This window comes from Dermacentor andersoni, chromosome 1 (genome assembly GCF_023375885.2).
Source record: "Dermacentor andersoni chromosome 1, qqDerAnde1_hic_scaffold, whole genome shotgun sequence".
NCBI classification, from domain to species: domain Eukaryota; kingdom Metazoa; phylum Arthropoda; class Arachnida; order Ixodida; family Ixodidae; genus Dermacentor; species Dermacentor andersoni.
Window position 1 is genome coordinate 233,989,155 of NC_092814.1, and position 20,500 is coordinate 234,009,654.

A 20,500-nucleotide genomic window follows, 5' to 3' on the forward strand; every position below is an offset into this window, starting at 1 on the left:
CAACGCGTTGCATGAAGATCTGGTGTTTGCTTCATAGTGCCCGGTGTGCCACATCCCTTGGCTACGCCACTGTTTGCCTGCGCCACTGTTTGCCTGCTTACGGTTGAGATCGCCTTGCGGGCGGACCCCGCCAGACATCGTGGTCGGCATCGTGGCCTCTCCCAAGGTGCTTCGCTCGGGGTTCTGTTCTCCTGCGCGATCGGAGTTATGAGATCACCCAACGTAGACCTGACCACTAAGATAGGAATACCTGGCGTGTTTGTTTATTCGAAACAAAGCTGCCCTGACCTCTGCTCGTTATCGACCGCCAGCGGTGCGCAATTCACTGGCCACGCTGCTGGCGCACACGCACCAAACACGCGCGTTCCTTGGTTGTCGTGGCTGAACCCTTTTTGGCTGGCCGCGCGCGTCTTGTTTATCCACAGCCACGTCGCAGTTGTCTTCTGCAGCCTAAATTCAGGGACCGCGAGACAGGCAGCGCAGACGTAAACTCGTCTGAGAACTAGCAGATGGCTGATGTTGAGTGCCAAGACAGGCGCGCATCTTCTTGGCCAGCGGCAAAACACGGCAGCTCGGCGGCCACTTGCGGACTGAACTTCTGTGTGTTGAGGTTGCGGGGAGCGATCGTATTTATTGCCGGCGTCGTCTCTATAGCATCAGGCGCCCCAACAAAGGTTATTTTGATGGGCTGAGGGAGGAGGTATTCTACAGCCTAAAACTGCGCAGCGGCATTTCGTGTGCGGCTTAATCACCACTCGACACGCAGCCGGCCACGGCATGCACTGCGGGGGAGGCATAGCATGTCTGCAAACGCGTTGTCTACGACACCTTTCTTGTCGCTGTTCTGCCACGTGTTCAGACGTTTCTCGATGGCGCCGAATGAGTTCTGATCTCACAGCGTTGTGCGGCGGTCGACTGCTGGGCGTTCGCAGATGCTTTTAAGGCACAGTGTTTGTTGGTAGGGTTGTAATGCCTTTTACTGTGGCGTCCTTCGAAGTGCTGTACCAGCTCATAGGGACGTAAAACCTCGTCAATCATACGGTAACGTATACCGCGTTGTCACACGAATGCTGGAAGGTTCGAAAGATTGCGTGAAAGCCCGCCCCGAGGAGTGTCCCGTGTATGTGTGAGCAGCGATTAACGCGAAATGTAACCCTCGCCTTCGCCGTTCTTTGAACAGAACACCTGTCGTCGCGGCCGTCGGTTGATGCGGCAAAGGTGCCCCATGTAGCCACCATCATGCCTCAACGGCGCCGCCAGCAGTGAGTGGCACGTGGCCGGAATGAGCGGGTTTGCGCCTTTCGCGTTGCGTCTCCCATTTCGTGCCGGGCTGCGTTGCTGACGTCACCGACTCCACGGTGAGACGGCCAGCAGCGTGCATCACCTGAAGAGGTGCGAAAAAGGAGAAACAAAAAACGACGCGTAGACATGAATGAGCGAGACGGCGGTACTGTCTGGCAGCCCCGCGGTTATATTTAGTGCTGGGTCGGGCTGTCGTGCCGCTCTGTTTTGTTCTTGTGTTCGGCTTGGTAGGCGTCCAGACTTGGCCTAGGTTCGAACGTCCCCCGGTGCCCTGTTGGGCGCTCTCCCTGCCCGTTTGTTCTCGGAACCCGCCCAAGGCCGCTGCAGGAGTTGGAGAGGAAGAACGCTCTCCTGGCCAGATTCGGAGAAGCCATGCGCTCGGAGCCCTATAGTCTCGTTAGGGAGCCCAGTGCGGGGAGAAACCGGTGTATGGTCAGTCTGACGCCGCGGCGTCCTTGTTTGGCCGGCGCCTCCCGTGGCTTCCCATGCGTTGCTACTCCTCGCCGCAGCCTTACTGCGCCGTAAGCTTTCTGCTACTCTCTTCCGAGAATCCCGTCTTGGTCGCAGCACGGTCCACGAGCTCACCTCTCGGATCGGTTTTACCGCACAGAGGGCTCCTGGCAAGCGCGCCATTCATGTGCATATTGATTTCGCAGTCAAAAAGCAAGAATAGTTGTCTAGCTTGCCGCTGTAGTTTTGTTGCCGACGTCTGAAATGGGAAGCACCACCGTACTTCTTTTGCTTGCCTTTCAATGCGACTTGTTTGTTGTTTTTCGTTGGTAACGTGGCTTCTGTTCGACCTCGTGTAGTGCAATTTGACTTGCGATGGGCACAACATTTGTTAGCATCCCATCGAGTATATATTTACCATTTCATCTATAGCACATTCGAGCGCACGCACGAGGCCGCGAATGTCTTCCGTTTATATGACGCTTTGTAATGATCGCGACACCGGTGTCGTCGTGCGTTATAGAGGAAAGAACGAGGGAGCATGCCAGCCTTCGCGAGGCAACACTTCTGACGCTGTTCTCTCCCCGCTTTCACTGTGGGAATCGCAGGAAATGCGCGCATCGCGCGCTCAATCCCGGGAACAGCATGCCGTATACATGGCTTGAATCGTGGTAGGCTTGAGTGCCGCTGGCCACCAGAGTTGCCGCCGCTCTCTGCTCGCCGCATTTGATAATTTTAGTTCTTGGCCTCAATACCTGAAACAACTAGGTCCGGAACGTCTGTATTTTCGCCGAGCACTGTCTTAGTCTGTAGTTTTATTTCTTAGCCTCTTTAAGCTATGACGTGCGGTTCACGTCAAATTTCATCTGAGCTATATATCGCACTGCCACGCGAGCGGCGCAGCAAACAGACGACAAACACGCGCTTGCCATCACGTGCTTGGGTGTTTTTACTCGTGGGTGTTCCCATTATTTTTCATTTCTTTTTGCTAGGATTCCCACTGTCACGTGACGCTCACTTCTGTTGCAGCTTTGAACAGTAAGAGTGGGTAGCGCCACCGGCAGCGCGCAGCGGTATTATAATTTCTCGAAGCGCACCCACGCCCGGCAGAAAGCATGACACTGCGTAACTCTTAAAAAGAAAGAAAAAGGTACCGCGTATTTTTGTGTCTACACGCTTGGCCAAAACAGTTCAAATAATTTCCGGAAGCTGCCTGTGGTAAAATTCCCAGAAGAGCCTACGACAACGCTTCATGAGAGAGCGCTTTAAATCGGAGCAACGCGATGGTAAAAAAAAAAAAAACGCGAATTTTGTTTTGATGGGCTGTCGCGAGAATCGCTATTGACGAGGCCATGTTTTCTCGCCGTGTAGTAAAGGCCTTAAACTGTGCGCTAATGCTGTACGGAATAATGCCTGTCTGTATAAGGCTCACTCACACTAGGTCAACACGACACCGATTTCGGTCTGCCGACTGTCGGCGTCATTGTTTTTACTTTCGTGTCGGCCCCTCTGTCACACTGTGCCGACGCCGAGCTCTCCGCCGACCGACGGCAGATTGTCGTAATAGAATGCGAATGTATTCACCCAGCGAGACCCGTAGGTAACGTCGTCCATACGGAAGCGCTGGGATTCAAAGCGCGTGGATGCGTCACTTTCTCATCTCCAGCTCCGAATCATTGTCTCTGTCCACTGGGACATCCTCGCAATCTTTCTTGGCCTCTAACGACGTCCACGATATCGTCGACCTTTCTCTCCGAGGGCGTTGTCGTCTACTGGGGTGTGCACCTCTTCCACAAAAGCTTTTCTTGGTGCGGAAATGGTAAAGCCAGAATAATTCGCAGCCGAAGCAAGCGTGCGGTCATGTAATCGAAAGCAACATTGTGCATATGCCCCACACGAAAGTGCACTCGTATATACAGTAGTGGACAAAAAGATTTTCGTTCCTCCGAGTTAAACGCGCCTACTGGAGAGGTTATATTCTGTAGTGATATGCTTGACAGGCTACTACAGATATAATAGATGGAGGGATGAAGGAGAGAGAGAGAGAAAAAGAAATGACACACTAGCTCACAAACGTGAGAATGTAGGCAACAGTGAGCACCCATGAAATAAACAGTGGGAAATTGAGCTATGGCAGCGGTAATAAAGAAATAAAAAAAAGTTATTCATTGCTCTTTTAGCGTCAAACGTGCGCATCCTGTGGGCCGCAGTATTGAAGAAAGAAATCTTGTTAAACGTTGGCTGGCAGGAAATTTCGCAGAAATGCCGCAATAATGCATGTTTTTGTTTGCTACGCTGTCGATATAGTATTTTCGTTATAAAAGTATGCGTAGCGGATGCGTTGGTTCGTCGTTAAACGTGCTGATTCGTTTAAAATTGTTGGATGTGGGAGGATTTACGATGCGTATGGAAGATAAAAACTGGCCGCGCCTTGATTTCTTCCTTTAGACCGCTCATTTACCTGCCACGGTGGCTTAGCTAGGGGCTCTGGTGTTGCGCTGCTAAGCAGGAGGTCGCGGAATCAAAGCTCGCATTTTGATGGGGGCGAAATATAACAACGCCCGTGTCCCGTGCATTGGGGGCACGTTTAAGATCCCCTGGTGTTTAGTCTCTCCCACTACGGCGTGCCTCATAATCAGATAGTGGTTTTGGAACCTTAAAACCCCAAATTCAAAACGGTCATATCATAGTAAAGGTACTTGATATAAAGGTGTTCATCGGTACTGAAAAAAAAGGTAAACAAGGCAGTCAACTCTGACGTAGAAACTAAAATTAGGAACTAAAATGTAAAATTTTGTGTTCTGCTCGCCGCGTTCTGAATGTTGTCTAACATTGAATGTGCCGCCATTGCAAACTCTCCTGTTGAAAGGCGATCAGCGCCCCTTTTTATGGCGGTGAAATCGCTTGGAGTAGCACCGACCGTTCGTGCAGTCTTCTCGTAGTGGAAGCACGAGGAAAATCAGTTGGGAGGCGCTGCCCTGGGGCTAGGGGGCTCGACGCCACGTGCTGCATCGTTTCTTCAATACTTTTTTTTTCTCCCCCTCCATGATTCTGTCGCTCCTTTGCTTCGCTGTGTTTAGCAGTGCTTCATTTCTGCGTGCTTCCCAGCGGTTGAACCGGCTCTGAGTGACGCGACAACTGGGTCGGCGAGAACCAGTGCCGACCGGCTGGCAACTGTGTGCCTCGAGGCACAGGTGGTCGGCTTGAGCGTTGTCGCCCGACCGACGAGTGTAGGCGCGTTGTTTCCTTGAACGGACGTTGAAGCGTCCACTAACTGATCGTCGCGGCTAGCAAAGCCGTCGGCGGCCGCGTGTGGCACACTCTGTGCCGCGCGCGGTGAAAATACTGCCTTTCGCTCATACAATAATGCTCGTGTACCGTGGTTTGGGTGGACTTGAGAAGCTCGTTTGATGGAGATTAATCCGTAGCCCTTTTGCTTTGGGTCGTTAAACCTCATCACTTAATTCCACAACGCGGGTATTTGGATGAACGACACGTTTCGCGACCGGATGCGCAATGTTACAGCTTCTCGTATTAAGTAATCACGCGCGAGGCGTGTTCTAGTCTATCTTGTATGCTGACGACGCATCTGAAATTACCTTGCGGCCTGCAGTTCCGCGTAAGCGTCATTCCGGAATTGTTGCAGCCCCGGAGTGGTACTTAACCCCGTTCTCTTTCGTTTCCTTCGCACGTCACTCGTTAAACGCGCACGTACAAGGAAGAACTGGCGGGTCGTTTCTGCGACGATATCTGACTGTCCTTTTGCCTGCTTTTCAAGGCGGCGGCCCTGTGTCCTGAAAGGTTGGTTGGAGCCTGCGCCAAGGGAGTGCGACACATTATCTGCGCTCAGCTGGGATGATTTCGTAGCGGGTTGATCAGTAGCCGGCGCAACCACTCGGTGTCGTCATTTACTCCAGTATAGAAATTTCAGCACTTTAAGTTTTGTAACCGCATGGTGCTGTCGCATTTTGGCTCGGTGCTTAAAAGAAAAAGAAATCCGACGATTACGATAATCCGTAATGCGAAATTAGAGCGCAGCTGTATACGTGCTTTCATTTCGCGATGTATTGGCTGGCGCTGGCAATCTGTCTCTTGCACGGAGCGAAGTGTGGCGCGACTGCCTCACTAATCGGGAGGTCGCGAGAGGAAGCGCGTGGGTGACTCCTGCGCGATTCACAGCAGCCGACGCAGACAACCTCCGCTCGTGCAGCGCTTTGTTTCCATCTCATAGCCATCGTCGCCGCAAAGCCTCTCGTGCGCGGCACTACGTTTTAAAGCGACCTTTTCATTCGACTTTCCTCACTTCTGCTGCTGCTGTCCGGCACACCGCGTCGGAGAGGGAGGGGGTGGGGGGGGGGGGGGGTTCAGAGCGTGTATATACATGGATGGACGCGAGGAACTGACCCCCCGCAAGCGCTTGCCGTTCTACCAACGTGCAAGTATGTATACACATATGCTAGATAGAGTGAAAGAGGGGGGGGGGGGGAGAAGGCGGAGAATGGGTATAGAGTCGACGCAGTCGCGAAACGAGTGAATAACAGCCTTACCACTCTTCGCTCGCAGTTTGCATACAAATGCAGGGGAGGGAGGTGATAGGGCAAAAGGTGACGTGAGAGAAGGCAAGGAAACGCTGGATAAACTTAAGTTCAAGGTACGGTATTATTTCAGAAAAATAAAACCATGCAAATATGTCTAGCAGACAACTTACGCAGTAGTTGTCTGCTAGTTGTCTGCGTAAGTTGTCGCAGTAGCAGACAACTTACGCAGGGCGTGCAGAAGCAGAGCCGCATTAATTAAAGCACACCGCAGGGTCTAGGTGACACATCGGAAGTGGTCGCACGTCAAATCAACACTTCTGTGCCCGCCGCGATAGCTTTGCGGCTATGGAATTGCTCGAGATCGTGGATTTGACCAAGGCAGTCGTATTTTGACGGGGTCGAAATAAAAACCGCTCGCGCACTTTGATTTAGGGACACGTTAAAGAACACCACGGTGCCAAAATATATCCGGTGTGCTCCAATATCGCCTGCCTCATAGTCCGATTGTGGTTTTGGCACGTTCAGCCTCATAATCCTATTCAAGTCTAATGCTTCTGCCACGATGCGATGTGCCCTGTGAGGCAATGACAACGCTCAAACCTCTCGGAGGTTATGAAATATGGCACACAACGCCTCAAGCAAACACCTCTCCACTTGTGTTTTGTGTAATACGCAAACAGCAATGGTGTACGCAATGTAACGTTTAACATCAACTCACCACTCTCGTGTTGGACAAAACGTTGAAGAAATTACATGCGCCGTCAACATCACCGCTAATTATCGTCAGTAAAAGCAAACAGCACAGAAAGCTTCGCTTACATCAATTCCCACACTGCGTGGGATCTGCATAATTTTTTTTCTTCTCACACTTTAGCCATACCCTCCTCGCGTTCACTTCGCTCTCGCCGCTTTTTTCATCCCCCGCTGCGCTCTAAGAAAGAAAACAAACAGCCTTGTTGACTTTCAAAACTGAACATGCGTAAAGGTAACGGAGTAAGCGAACTACGCCGCCGCGCATGACCTGCTGCGCTGCTTCAGAAGCAAGAACATACTATCATCTTTGTGAAAGGGAACACGTGAGTGCGTGACAAATAGCGTCGTCGGCCACATGTGGCGCAGCGCCATGGCGAGATGCGAAAAGACACCGTTCCTTCATTTGCTTGCACCCTCGTCTTGAGCAATGTTTCTTGCACGCCAACGGACAAGAAATGCTTTATTCAAATTTGATATTGTACTGAAAGAATCACTGAATCTGCCGTCACTTGAATCTCGTCGTATCGTTTCCCGACTGTGCCTTATCCATGGTTTTTTCTATCGCCCTCCATCACGAGACGCCCTCTTGCAACCATCACATCGAACTTCATCCCGCATAAACCACGGCCACCCTATAGCACCAATCAACGGCCGAAGTTCTGCCATGAATAACTCATTCTTTCGCAATGGTATAACACTATGGAACAACCTACCCGATAATATAGTCACGTGCAGTAACCGACAAACTTTTTGCAATATACTAAACGATCACATGTGGCAATCTAACTGAATATACTCATCCTATGCCGTTTTATGCTCTTTTATGTCCCGCTTGGTAATGTTGTCATTGCTCTTGGATTGTTTACCTTCTGTACTGCGTGTCTTTCTTCTCTTTGAGTTTTTGTTGAATAGTATATTGCACCTCGTACCCCCCCCCCCCCCCCCATGTAATGCCTTCGGGCCTTTAAGGTAAAATAAATGAAATGAAAATAACTAAAATAGCTCGAGCAGGACGGCTGTTGATGCGGGAAACTGGGTATGTGGCCAGGTTACAGTGACCTCGAATATGCTCCAATCAATTGGCCAGACGATGCGACACTTTTGCATAATAGGATGGCGCACAATGCGCGGTCTCTTCCTGACGTCTTGCTGGGGATACCAGACCACGGGTGTGCTTATGTACGAGTCGATGTAAACAAGGGTCTGGCGACAACTCGGTCGGCATAGCTTTGGCTGTGCGGCTTAGAGAGAGAGAACCCTTTAATGAAAGGCAGAGATTTTAGCCGGCGTGCAGACATCGCTGACGTGCTACTCTGCGTGGGGAAGGGAATTGGGGAGAGAAGGAAAGGAATAAGTTTTTAAAAAAATTTCGGCACTGAGTTCTCTGACTCATGGAATGCGGCTTAGGCCACTCGGTTTGCCGGAGGCGCTAAACCACGGGAGTATTTACGTAAAACCTTGCCGTAGAGGCGAGACTGCGGAAGAGAAAAAGTCCAAATGGAAAAAGGGCGGCGGCAGTGGCTTTTGTTATAATATGAACGCACTGTATCGCAGCTTTTGGAAGCAATGGGAGTGAACGGTGTTTATAAAAAGTAGATGGTTGCCCTATAAGATTCTTCCATTATCCGCTCGTGTGCAGTTCCAATGGTGTCAACGTCAAAAGACGGAAACGTGCAAGAAGGGGTGCAGGCAGTAGAAGGAACGGCGCCACCTTCTCCTTTAGCTTTCGCATCTTGCCGCGATGCCGCTCAACATGCGCACGATGAGGATATCTGCACGCACTTGCATATTCAGAAATGACCATAGTACTTTCATTTTTTTTTGGTTGAAACATCTTTTTTTAATCTACTTCTGCCGGCTTTGTCGTGTGTGTGTATGTATGAACGATAACCAAAATGCTGAATATCAAATTACCGCATGGTGCTGCTTTGGGACATGCAAGACCGCTAACTCAATTTACCGAATTTCTAAACAGGAATATTGAAAAGCGAACCCAATCACGAATATTATCGTGAACCTAATGAACCTACATTCAATGTTTACACAACTGGTGCTTTCATTCAAGTGGGCCCCGCGGCGCGTCTGCGGGTAATCTGGGTCTACGTCCTGACGCGACCCTCTATTTACACGCACCAATCCACTACGCAGCGCGAAATCGGCGCTGATCTCCGTTTCTAGCATTTGTTCCCGTAGCCAGGAAAACGCGTATCGATAAGCATTTGGATGTGCGCGTCGAAGATATTTACACGTGGGTCGGGAGCTCTCCTGCACTTGGCATCTGCACTCGCGTTCAGTAGTCGTTCGTATAGTACCACTATGGACGTGCAAGTACGGTAGGCTTGGTAACACTCTGGCTTGCGTTTTCAACGTCGCGCATTGAATGATAACGCAAAAACAGCGGAGCTTCTTTCAAACGCTTGAAGTCTCCCGTGCCGCTGTTTGACGAGGCCGTCGTTCTCCGTGAGTTAATATCTGAAAACCAGCAATATTCTTGTACACTCGGGAGCCGCGCTTTGCAAGTAAATGTAATTATTGACGTCATGATTCCGGTTTTTGCAGAAATCGTTTGGGTCTGTTTTCGCAAGAGGTGGTTCTGGAGTTGCGGCACAACTTTTGGCAGATGTTTTCGAGATTAACGAAAATATAACGATGGCTTTCGCTAGAACTTTTCAGCTGTTCCTTTGTGCGACCTGCTTCGAAAATGCCTGCTGCCTTCTGTCGGGGTTATTTTATCACAAGTGTGTGGATTTCTGTCGTCGTCATCTTGTTTGCGCACGTAGCACCACCGTGGGTGTCATGTCACGCGCGCGTGAAACTTCCTCGAAACATTGGCTAGAATCCAGTCATTGTGCTTAGCGCCATTCCCTCTCTGCGCGTCCGATGTGTTGCGCAATGCTACACTGGAAACGTAGCTGCCCTGCAGGCTCATTCGCAGGTCGCGGCGCTGTGCGCTCGACTGCTATACTCGCGGACAACTTTCTGTGGCTACGAAGGAAAAGCTATGGGGGCGCGTGGCTACTGCACATGTGTTACCGCGCCAAATAGTCCAGCAGCGTTTGACAGTGCTTTTGGTTGCTCGGAACAGAAGCCGAATCGACGCAGCTTGCACGTGCGACGGTTTCGCTTTTCCCCAGACGCGGAAGGGAAAAGCTCTGCAAAATAAGTAAACCTCTACACTCACTGGTGCATGCTGTCTTAACTGTTGTTAATAAGGTGTTTGTGTTTCTCTTCTTCAGTCTAAACTAACGCGGATTAAAACAACGGGCTCTTTTCAGAAGCGCTCTCATTTGTGCGCGCTTTGCCTCCGTAGCTTTCCCTTCATAGCCACAGAAAGTTGTCCGCGGGTATAACCGAGTCCCGGCTGGTGCCTATATACATGTTTATCTTCGAGGCCTGTGCGCTGCCAGGAGGAGAGAGAGAGCAAGTGTTGTACAATTAATGAATGGATAAATCTTTAATTTTGGAAAAGAATGGATCGTGGGCTAATTGGGGAAGAGGAAATGACTTAAGGAATGAGCAGGTAACATTTGCGGTGGATGGGGTTCTGGTGGCATGTGATGGTGAATCTGTCTCCTGTGCCTTCCATAGGTTCGCCAACTCTAGCTCATTTATCTAGACCTCGTGGGAAACAGGCACTCGGGCGCAGACTTCTGCTGCACTTCGAAGGGTTGCGGAAGAGATGACGGAGGCGTGGAATTTTGGGATTTGTTTGACTTCGCTTCACGCAGAAATGTGATCGGGGATATCGTCTTTAGCGCGGAGCTATTGGAAGAATGGTGAACCAGTTATAGTTTTCTCCAGGTATCTGAACCGTTTGCTCCTATATCAGGTACGAGCGGTAGCAGGCGGAGGCAGGGATATTAATGTCAAGTTTATTTCCTCCTTTAAAGGTATGTCGCGAGGACGTGATCGAGCATTGATGGCCGCACCAGCCTGCATGCTTCGAAACGCAGCATGGGTCCCCAATGGGCATTCAAACTCCTCTGGACGTCCGCTGAACCACCGCTTCTGGATATCTTGGTCATCCGTAGGACGTCCGCAGATCGCCTAAGAGCGCACGGCGGACATCCGCTGGACTACCAGGCGCATACTAATTGGCATTCCGAGGGGTGCCCGCGGATGCCTAGAACGGGCATACGGATGTTCCATGGACGCAAGAACTCGTTTTTGTTTTCATTGCTAAACGTCCGCCAGACATCCGTACAACGAACCCTGGACCGTTAAGGGATGTCTGCGGGATGTTCATGTTTTTTATTATCGGCTGAATTGCACAGTTGATGTAAACATTAGCCTTCTGTAGAATCTCTGCTGCAAAGATCATGCAGTATTGACATGTAGCAATGAAAATATAACGTGCGCCCATGGAACACAGATTCCAAAAGCAATCTATGTTTACATGAAATGAAGCGACAATCACTTTCACAGATAATAATGAGACGGTCACACAAGCTTGGTAGCTTACGATCACGCTGTGCTTTAGAATCAGTCCAGAAACCTGCTTCCTTGTGTACCTGCATGCTTTCCACCAGAAGAAAAAAAAATCCTAAGGGCGGGTAGAATTCGATCGAATTGGTCTATATTATGCTGCATTTTTCAGGACTGGTTGATATTTCGCTGACAAACGTTGCTGTCTATATTGAACAAAGCTAGATGGGGTTCACATAGCTTGAATGAACTCGAGGCCAGTTCTACGTTGGCATTTGCAAGCGCAGGAATGCTCAGCAAAGGTGCAGGTCGTCACTAAAATTCGAACAAAGTCCGGTCTGGGACATTGACAATATGTTCAGCACGAATGAGCTAATGACATCCACAGGAGGACAAGAAGTGGATGTTCAAAATGAATCCGATAATTATATCCACTGGATGTCCCCAGGACGACTGCTCTTGGACTTGGACGTCGGCATCTTATCCGGACGTCCGAGTGAGTTTCAATGTCCATTGGGTCGTTGCGAGCACTTGCATGGCACGTACGTTTCGTGGCGCTTTCTTGTATGCTAACTATACTGTTCTTGCGCTGCGTGTTTTACGGCTGTGAGGATTTATGATGTAGCAGTCGGAGCGAAACCTTCCAGACTTGGTACGCTCACGCCAGATAGGATGCTGCGCAGCGTAAGGAGGGCGCCAAGAGTGGGCGCACTCTCGAGTTTAGCGCAACCAGGGTTCAGGGATTCAAGCCAGGGGTGCCGTTTCTTGCGAAATGAAGGCTTGCGGAAGACTCGCCGTGCCGAGCAGTCTGCTCGTGCCTGCGGGCGTCCCCGTCAAGCCGGCTGCCGCGCCTGGAATGCGTCGCGGCTGACGACCGCGGCACGGTCAAGGCCACCGGCGGCCGTTTGGCACTGGCCTTGGGGGCAAATGCGACTGCGTCCAAGGAAAGCCGCTGCGCGCTTCCGCCTATGGTGCCTGCGGGCGTCCTGTAGGAGACGCTCTATTTGTTGGCCACTTGTTCGGGATGAGTGCTGCACAGTCCTGCACCCCTTGCACACGCATTGTGATGCACGTTGCCTTCAGTCCTTTTCCACCACGTTGACTCCGACGGGAAATGATCATCCCGGGTGTAAAGTGGTATGCGTGCAGAACTGTACGGAAGTGGCTGAATCACATTCTTGCCGCCAGCTTTGTACAAAATTGATAAGTTGATCTATGTACCGGTGTGTCGTCACAGACAATGAAAATTACCCGTGAAGTATTTCGTATACGGCGAGTCGGCATGAAAACCAGAATCTAGTCTCAGCACGCCAACCAGGCCACCTACCACACGATGACGCACCTTCATCTCTGTAGACAGGGTGCCCCAACAATCATGCACCAAGATTTAAAAATATGAAAATGCCACGTAGCTGGACAGAACCAAGGTAATGTTGTTTGCCATCACGTGGAGATACTAAGATTTTTTTCATTTCGCCTAATTACGTAATTAGTCGTAATTATTTAATCAACTTCTGAAATATTGTAACTAGATGAAAGGAGTCAACGAGAAAATTGTAGCGCAACATGTAAAACTCCCGATACAGCTTTCTCTTGCTCAGTACGTGCTGCATGAAAGTGTTTTTCAGAGCGTGAAAGATGCCCGTGAATGCCCGCAACGTGCCTCGAGCGGCCATCGCGCGACAATTTTGCATGTATTCGCTGCCTTCTTTCACACTCGGAAAAACTTTCATGTAGCACGTACTGAGCAAGAGAAAGCTGTATCGGGAGTTTTACATGTTGCGCTACAGTTTTCTCGTTGACTCCTTTCATCTAGTTACAATATTTCAGTTGACTAAATAATTACGACTAATGTAATTTGGCGAAATGAAAAAAAAATAATCTGAATATCTCCAAGGGACGGCAAACATTGCGTTGGTTCTGTCCAGCTACGTGAGATTTGCACATTTTTACATCTTGGTGCATGATAGTTGGGACGCCTTGTATAAGACAAGGGAAGCACTTCTTTACAAGACAAACACGAGGAGGCGGTTATTGCTTTCTCCACGTACATGGAGATGCTGCCTTCAGCACCTAACCGTGTTATATAAACATTTTTTTTTCTAACGTTCCTGACACAGCAATCAGTAATAGTAACCGACTTGTAAAGCATTTCCTTGAGATCCGGTTCTGAGGAGGATACGAGTAACTAACTGTGCGGCTGCTTTGGCGCGATGCGCCATCGTGCAAGGTGAAAAACACCAAAGCCCTCCTAGCGTGACAGTTTCCTGAATGGTTCTTAAGCAAACAGAAAAAAAAAAAGAAATCTGCCGTCGCCAATAGAGAGCGTCACGAAGTGCCGACTCGGCGGGCCTTTCGTGAAGCGTACTTGTACGGCCGCGCAGCATGGTGCCGTGCGCACACGAAGTGTTGGCGTTCTCGATCTCTCCGACTCCTGAGCCCTCGCGGCGGGTGTGTCCCATCACTGCTTTGACATTTCGCGACGTACTGTTGCCTAGGCAACTCGGCACGCTACATGAACGTTATCGTGTAAATGGCAGGGCTTACGTTCGCGCTTATCTTACCCGCTTCGTATACCATGTGTTTTAGTAAACTTGAAAGCAAAAATTTCCGTCACGCACACGCACACACAGAGAGAGAGAGAGAGAGAGTTGTATTTTGGAAACGCATTGTTCATTGTTGCGACCGGTGGAATTTCAACGATACGCACTAATTACCTATTCACGAATAATCAGTAATATGTGCACCCGGCGACAAAAGTTTACGGACCACGGGATCTCCGAGAACTTTCAATTCCCGAGCAGCCTGTAGCAGTAACCAGTAAAACTGTACGCGACGATGTTGTTAGCATATTCTAGTCGAGTCCCGAAATGCAAATACCAGGCTGCATTGTGAGGTTGCGGAGATATTCATCTTTTTCTCAGATCTCGTGCCCCGCAATATATTGTCGCCGGGTGTACCTCTTAAGTTTAGCATACAGGGCACCTGCTTCAATAACCGAATCGCTACCCGTAACTACTAGTTAAGCCATGACCATTTCCTTAAGTCCTCAGACACGCGCCACAATCAATGTGCTGCGAAATGCGTGGTCTTTCAACGCATTCCCCCCCAAATCCTTGCTCATGCACTGCAGAGCAAAAATAAACTACTGCGTGGAACGCCAGCGTATTTTGTTCATTTTCAGGGTATATCTCCGAACTAGTGCTAGCGTCAGGATGGGTACTAAATGGACATGCCGTGAACACTAGCCGACCTCAGTTACGCAGTTGAAACATGTGCGCAACAGTGATGAATAAACATTTAAAGGAATTTCATTAATTAGCTCGTTAGTTATTATGGAAACCTGATAGCACTCAGGGAAAGCATTGTAGTTCACGCTGCCGCTCGCGAAGAAGTGAGGGGCATTGGAACACTAAGAGCATATATGCAAATATATGAAACCTTAACCAACACAAATTTAATGTCATTTGCCGACACGGATAGCCTGTAGCCGTGGGTTCATGGTCCCCATTTTAATTCACTCCTCTCCTATATAACAGACTCCTGCTAAATTTACCAGACATAACAAATGGTGACACGTGCAGGCCCGGAGGCCAACCTGAAATAATGATATTCATATCAGCACCAGAGGCCACTATCAAGTCGTAGATAAACTTCCAAAACGGGAAACAAGCTCTCCCAAAACATGATAAAGAAGTATCGACCGATTAGCTTGTTGTGAAATATATTCACAAAGGTAGTTTCGAAGGAAACACTTCGAGTTCAATCTACTCGGGAAACAGGCTGAAAGATATCACATATCAGGTTATTATTGACGAGTTGGCGGAAAATAAGCAGCTCTTATGACCATCATATAGATAGCTGCAGTCATTTAGACATTGCATAGTAAAGGCGTAGATGAAATATGCGCGAATATCCTATAGGTAAGATCTGCATCGACACACAGGCACAGTAATTCTCAAATGGGAAAGTAACGGTTGTAAAGGGTGTCAGGTAACGAGACAGTTATTATTCACTGCATACTCGCAAGAGGTATTTAGGATGAATGTATCGAGAAGGATTAGAAGCTAGAATTGACAGTTAATATCTCCGCGATGTGTGGTTTGCAAATTGCGCCCAGTTCAGCAGAGCTGAAAGTGATTTCGAATGACTTGCAACACATTACTGAGAATCTCAACTAGCAAAGTCTGAAAAAGTTAGAGGCTTAATAGGCAAATTACTAATGTTTAGTTGCCCTGTGTACTCTTAATAGTTCGTGATTGGTAGTCAGAAGAAGCGGAGAACCGTGCAACAAATGATTAGACACAAAGTGCTAGGTGAACCGTTGTGGATAGCCAATATTTCACAGATCTACAGATCATTTTTTAAGTTTTACGGAATTTTCAAAAATATCCTGTTGTAGGTAACATAGTTCTAGACCTTGAGCTGCATTATTCAGAGAGGCGGACATTACTTGCACGATAAATCGGAACACATATTCAACTTATTAACAAAATATCACTAATTATCTTCCTAATGAATTACATTACGGCACACATTCCAATTTACGAATTGTAGCCGGTGAGTTTGCAAGGCGATATCCACTTGGAATGAATTTACAAAATTACGCCAGTTTGGATATATGCGCCATCAAACCTTCACACGTAGGGATCGCCGGAAAGGAAGAGTCTGATCGGCTAGTTTCAACTTGTGCTCATAACGACTGTGTCTGCCCTGAAATTGTGTGCAAGCTTGATTACGCTCGTCTGCTGATTCGTCGACACCTACTCAAGCAGCATCCAGATCAACGCGTTGCAAATGCAACGTTCCCACACCGTGTTCGCGGTTGAGGCTTGCCTCGTCGCGCTATAGCACTGCTCAAGCTAAGGATTGGCTGCGTGAACCGGTGCGAACGTTTATACCGACAAGGACGTGTGGCCAGTCCATCGTGTACAGTCGGCGTCAAGGGTGACGCCGACTGTACCGTTGTCACCCTTGACGCCCAGCAACACCGTTAGACGTCGTTTGCTGGCTCCTGAGCGCACCGGAGGCCTTCGATCCCGTGCTCTACACAAGGGTGACGCCGACTGTACGTCTTGCGGTTGCTGCGAGACACTTCAGCACCTGATATTTTAATGTTCCGCTTTCATTGCCCAGCGCACGTCGCTAGTGAGAGACTTATCTCCGTGGCCTGCGGTGTGGTGTGACCTGCAGTGACCGGTCCTACTGTGTGTGTTCTGCTTAATTCTTTGAGATTTGTTATCCTGCTCTATCTTTCCTTCCCTCCTTTATATCTACCATTTCTGTGTTGCTGTCACCTCCCTTCTGAAGAGTAGGCAGGCGTTGTGCCCCTTCTGGTGGCAGTTGCCAGCCTGCTCCTCGCTTTCCCTTTCCTGTCTAATGTATATATGTTTTCAAAACAAATAATAATAATAATAATAATAATAATAATCAAACTCGCTGTAAAAATGCACTGCTCCACTTTCTTAGCAAAATGCTTTTTTTATGCATTGAAGCACAAAAGTAACTGCAATGCCCATGTCTTTCGTCCCACACTTACTTAAATATCTCGAAACTAGTGTCATTCTGGAAATTAATTTCAAATGGATACACTTTGCAATCTCACTGTCTACAATTCGTCAATTGCAATATGTGCCGTAAAGTAATTAATTTAATTAGCGGATTTTGGTTCATTAGAATATGTTTCGATTTCTCGCGCTGTGAGGCTGGAGACGGTTGTTGTTGCGTGATGAGATTATGCTGACGGAAGACGGGATTACTTGCTCCGCGTTTCCTCGTCGCCAGGTTCGTAAACGCAGGCTCGTGAATACCGGTGGCGAAACTTTTCCGATGGAAGTTTTCGCGCTGGGCTCTCTGGTTGCGCATCGATCGCAGCAGCTCTCCCAGCGTTGGAGGGTGCCCCATATGGCGGCGTGTCTTAGCCTCCCCCCCCCCCCCCCCCCCCCCCCCCCCCCCGCCTCCCTTCTCCTTCGTGACGGACTACCGGACCTGGGGCCGCCCCCGAAAGCGGCGTCCCGAGGCGCTCCGCGGATTGATCGCGGCGCGCTCTACCTTCCGGGCTGCTGCCACCGTTCGACTGCACGGAAAGCTCTGCTGAGAGGCACAGCGACGACACCGAGATGCGCGCGGCGCATACACACCAGCGCTACCCGTCTTCGGGCTGGCTCGCGCTCTACAATGTGCCGCGCTGCCAGCACTCGGCCCGATTTCGCATGTGATCGCTGTTAGCGCTTTTCGTCGGAGCGCAAGAAAAGGCCGGCCCGTGACGTAATTTACACAGGGACAGTGATACCCATGCCTCGTTAAACTTGTTCGGCGAGTTTCTCACATACAAAACGCAGTTCGCTGGGTCCTGTTGCACACGTACGATGTAGTAGCTACCACCCGAGCCAACACTTAATGCTTTGGTATAACGGTTGATAGTCATTGACTACAGTAATGTTTGGCAAATTGGATGAGACAGGCGACACTTTTGAAAAAAATAAATGATTCAAAAAGGCTGGGTGGGTGCCAGCGGTGTGGGAGAAGCGAGGTGGACTGTGGCGGGACATTCAGGAAATATTCGTTAGTCATACGTACAGGCGCTGTTCGTGCCTTGCTCCCCGCCTTTAGGATTGAAAACGTTCCGCCGCTTTTCTATGCGTGTGGTTGGTTGTATATTGGTGACATTATGAGCTGGCACGTTATAATGCCCGTCCCAGGTTGCTGTTTGGTCGTTCGTAGTGCGGACTGGGCCTTTGCTCTTCAAGAGTGTTGCCCGTCAGGCGTGAGGTGTATGTCGATCATTCAAACTGCTTGGGCAGCAGGTGCGCGGTTACTTCTCCGACCTTGTCAGCCGGGCCATGCAGCGAGGGCCGCTCTTGCGTAACCGGGTAGTGGAGAGCATGTGGAGAGCCCCCTTTTGCTTGTCGCTGATTGCCGAGCAGCGCTTATCTGCGCTCGACTGTCGCGGGGCCCATCGGGAAGGCCGCCGCAAGGAGACCCCGTCTCGTCTGTATCTGGCACCACCGGGGAGTCCGTCTCGGCCGAGCTGACGAGTACAGCGTCCGTCCTGCGTCTCAGCTTGGGCAAGTGTGCATGCCGGTCGGCTTCTCTTTAGCGGATTTCTCCTGTATCGGGCCAAGGGATCCGCCCGCTTAACCGTAGTTGGGTGTATTTAGTGCAATAGAAGTACATGGAGTACTAAGGGTTATATTCGTAAGGGAGAGCGATAAGCTGCAAAAAGTCGCTCGGGCGATCGACTGGCTGTCTTTCAGGTGACATCTTTTGGCCTGCTGAAATCGGCCGTCTGCTTGCCGCACGAAGTTTGCAGCAAGTGCGCATCATGGCTGGTTTTGTATGGAAACCTTGGGACCTTTGGTCTCTCGCCTAATGACCACAACCTATGCTTCTCCCACACACAGTTTGCTCTCACCCTGTTCAAAAACTGTTCGGCCTGTAGCAGAATAAGCCCTGTGGATAGTGCTGTTGCCATATATTTTTAATGTGGCATCCAGAACGCTGCAACTACGGCGGTTATTTAGATGTGTTGTCGCGACATCCCCGATAGTCATGAGCTTTAACAGTACTCATTATTTGTTGCTGTTGTCGCTGCTGTGTGCGCCTCCCTCGTGTGTGTCTCGCGAGCATATATTGTAGCAAATTGTACTCCGCCTGCATTGGCCGACAAGCAGATTTCTGCTGTCATAGCACCGCTTACCTTGTTTTGGAAGTTTGTCTGGGGCACGATCTATCAGACATCTGACCTGCTGATAGGTGTTTCACTCAAAATGAAGACATCGAAAATACTGAGTGATGCGCGATTTGAGTAAGTTCAGTTGTAACTCAGCGGCTCTTTTGACGTGTTATTCTGAACGCGTACCATATGTGCATGCCAATTTTAAAGCTTTCAGCGCCACCATTCGTACACCACGTACGAAAATTTGTACGTGTTTTTCTTTTTTTCGTATGTTCCAAAGCTTGTGGCTTGCGCAGGCGGCCCGTAAATTGAACCGTGCCACTTTTCACAATCCAAAAAAACACTTTTAATGACGGAGTGTAGTACATTATGGTATTGTACGATTCCCTTCGGCTTGGGTGCATCTTGAATACAAGCATGTTAACTACGAGCTTGGAGTCCCCGTTTTGTTCAGCAGCAATATCCGGCATCCTGTTCTGAGTGTGCACGTTGCGCGATAGCGACGTATAGCTCCTCCTCCCTTTTTGTACGCTCATTCAAATACCGTAGTACGTAGCCCATGTCAGGTGAAGAGCCACGCACGTTTAAATAATTGCGCGTTTCCCTGCGCAGTGCGTAGAACGTATGCGTTGTATTGCATTTATATAAGACTCGGAAGTGATCGATATGCAGCACGTGTCGTCGCCTGTGCCCAGATGCGCAGTTTGTGAGAGCGTTCCGACGGCGACTCAGCCGAGCGCTATGCATATCAATCGCGGTGCGTCCTGGGCGAGAAGGTGTCTGGTTGTTTGCCGCCGCTGACGTGCTGCTCTCGGCTTTAAACAGGTGTTCCTGTCCTTGCAGCGGCTATGGCGACCTTCATCGCGACCGACGCGAAATAGTCACGTGCTCAGCGCGCGTAGCACCGCGGGACCGAGCGAAACGAAGCACACTTGTTGCATCTTTTACGCTTTGCGCACTCGTGAAAAAAAGAAAACGAAAAGAAGTTCCCGTGTACAGGCGGCGCTCTGTGTTGCATGTAGTACGGATAGTTAGTTGCGTCGTGTGGGCTGAGCGCCGTGGTATGCCGTGGCCTCTATTTCTGCGCTAACGACGATTCTCGCAGTTCGATCGGTTCCGCTTGACTGTGTCCAGGACGCTGATCCCGCCTTTGACAAATTCACAGCAGTGTGGGGTTCTATTGGAACTAGACATTCAGCGAGTCGCCATCGATGGGGCTGCAGCATGGGTTCTTTGAGCTAAAGCGAGCTGGCGTCACTTTTTCAAGCTCATAACAATAGTCCGCAGAGCTGAGCGTCAACTCTGAAGCGGAACGAATAATACGAGGGCGATTCAGAAAGTAATGCCTCCAAGC

General features: G+C 49.7%; 1 protein-coding gene across 2 annotated transcripts in view; it reads left to right on the forward strand.

The window, feature by feature from the left end:
* Nucleotides 1-20,500, forward strand: part of LOC126547925 (influenza virus NS1A-binding protein homolog) — an 84,555-nt gene that overhangs the window by 14,027 nt on the left and 50,028 nt on the right. The window contains exon 1 of one of the 2 annotated variants that reach the window (XM_050195988.3): nucleotides 18,428-18,535. The exons of the other annotated variant lie outside the window; for it this stretch is intronic. The gene's annotated coding sequence lies outside the window, so the exon portion shown is untranslated. Of the gene's footprint in view, nucleotides 1-18,427; nucleotides 18,536-20,500 lie in introns of those variants that run through there. 2 annotated transcript variants of the gene reach the window in all.